This window comes from Aythya ferina (genome assembly GCF_964211825.1).
Source record: "Aythya ferina genome assembly, contig: HAP1_SCAFFOLD_109, whole genome shotgun sequence".
Classification (NCBI taxonomy): domain Eukaryota; kingdom Metazoa; phylum Chordata; class Aves; order Anseriformes; family Anatidae; genus Aythya; species Aythya ferina.
Genome location: NW_028181410.1, coordinates 438548 through 441080, shown reverse-complemented (window position 1 = coordinate 441080; position 2533 = coordinate 438548).

The following is a 2533-nucleotide window of genomic DNA, read 5'->3' as shown; positions in this document are numbered from 1 at the left end:
CACTTTTCCACCATGATGACCACGGAAAACCCAACGAAACCCAACGGAGAACCCAAAACACGTCAAAAACACCCCAAACAAGAACAGGATCACCCCCAAAAACGAAAGAAAACCCCAAAAAGCACGGATCCAATCCCAAAACCACTCTAAACGTACCTGATGTTCTCCAAATCCAAATGTCCACTCCCAACCACCATAAAACCCATTAGGAACTCAACGAAACCCAACGGAAACCCCAAAACACGTCAAAAACACCCGAAAAAAGAACTGAATCAGAAGAAAAAACACCAAAAACTATGAATTTCCCCGCAAAACCACCCTAAACTCACCTGATCTTCTTCAAAACCCACAATCCACTCCCATTTCCCTTAAGGACCAACGAGAATCCAACTAAAACCCAACGGAGACCCCAAAACAAGTCAAAAACACCCCAAACAAAAACAGGATAACCTCTAAAAAAGAAAGAAAACCCCAAAAAAACATAGATCCACCCCAAAACCACACTAAACCTACCTGATGTTCTCCAAATCCCAAAGTCCACTCCCAACAAACTTAAAACACATTAGGAAATCAACAAAACGCAACGGAAACCCCAAAACACGTCAAAAACACCACAAAAAAAAAGCGGGATCACCCCCAAAACCGAAAGAAAACCCTAAAAGCCGTTGATCCACCCCAAAAGCCCCCTAAACCTACCGGATGTTCTCCAATAACCACAATTTACCCGTTTTCACCATGATGAACAACAAGAACCCAACAAAAACCAACGGAGACCCCAAAACACCTCAAAAACACCCCAAAAAAGAACTGAATCAGAAGAAAAAACACCAAAAACTATGAATTTCCCCGCAAAACCACCCTAAACTCACCTGATCTTCTTCAAAACCCACAATCCACTCCCATTTCCCTTAAGGACCAACGAGAATCCAACTAAAACCCAACGGAGACCCCAAAACAAGTCAAAAACACCCCAAACAAGAACGGAATCACCCCCAAAACTGGAAGAAAATCCCCAAAAAACATAGATCCACCCCAAAACGACCCTAAACCTACCTGATGTTCTCCAAAACACGCAAGTTAAACTTTTCCAACATGATGAAAAACAAGAACCCAACAAAACCCAACAGAGACCCCAAAACATGTCAAAAACACCCCAAAAAAGAACGGGATCACCCCCAAAACTGGAAGAAAATTCCCCCCCCCAAAAATTTACAATTTTCACCATGATGACCAACATGAACCAAACGAAAACCCAAAAGGAGACACCAAAACACGTCAAAAACACCCCAAAAAAGAAAGGGATCACCCATAAACTGGAAGAAAATCCCCAAAAAGCACAGATCCAATCCCAAAACCAGCCTAAACCTACCTGATGTTCTCCAAAACCCACAAATTTACCCTTTTCCACCATGATGACCATGGAAAACCCAACGAAACCCAATGGAGACAAAAAACGTGTCAAAAAAAAAAAAAAAAAAAAAAAACAAACCAACAAAAAAGAACAGGATCTCCCCCAAAAACAGAAGAAAAACCCAAATGCCATAGATCCACCCCAAAAGTCCCCCTAAGCCTACCTGATGTTCTCCAAAACCCACAATTTACCCTTTTTCACAATGATGACCAACGAGAACCCAACAAAACCCAACGGACAACCCCAAAACACGTCAAAAACACCCCAAAAAAGAACAGGATCACCCCAAAAAACAGAAGAAAACCCCAAATACCATGAATCCACCCCAAAAGTCCCCCTAAACCTACCTGAAGTTCTCCAAAACCCACAATTTACCCTTTTCCACCAAGATGCCAACAGAAAACCCAACAAAACCCAACAGAGACATCAAAACATGTCAAAAACACCCCAAAAAAGAACGGGATAACCCCCAAAACTGGAAGAAAATCCCCAAAAAGCATGGATCCAATCCCAAAACCACCCTAAACCTACCTGATCTTCTCCAAATCCCAAAGTCCACTCCCAACCACCATAAAACCCATTAGGAACTCAACAAAACGCAACAGAAACCCCAAAACACCTCAAAAACACCCCAAAAGCAAACCGGATCAGAAGAAAATATGTGATTTAACCCCAAGAAAACCCTTAAACCTACCTGATCTTCTCCAAATCCCAAAATCCACTCCCACCCACCATAAAACCCATTAGGAACTCAACAAAACGCAACGGAAACCCCAAAACACGTCAAAAACACCCCAAAAAAGAACTGGATCAGAAGAAAAAAAAAAAAAAAAACTATGCATTTCCCTCCCAAATCACCCTAAACTCACCTGATCTTCTTCAAAACCCACAATCCACTCCCATTTAGCTTAACGACCAACGAGAACCCAACAAAACCCAACGGAGACCCCAAAAACGTCAAAAACACCCCAAAAAAGAACTGGTTCAACCCCAACAACGAAAGAAAACCCCAAAAGCCATAGATCCACACCAAAAATCCCCCTAAACCAACCTGAAGTTCTCCAAAACCCACAATTTACACTTTTCCACATTGATGACCATGGAAAACCCAACGAAACCCAA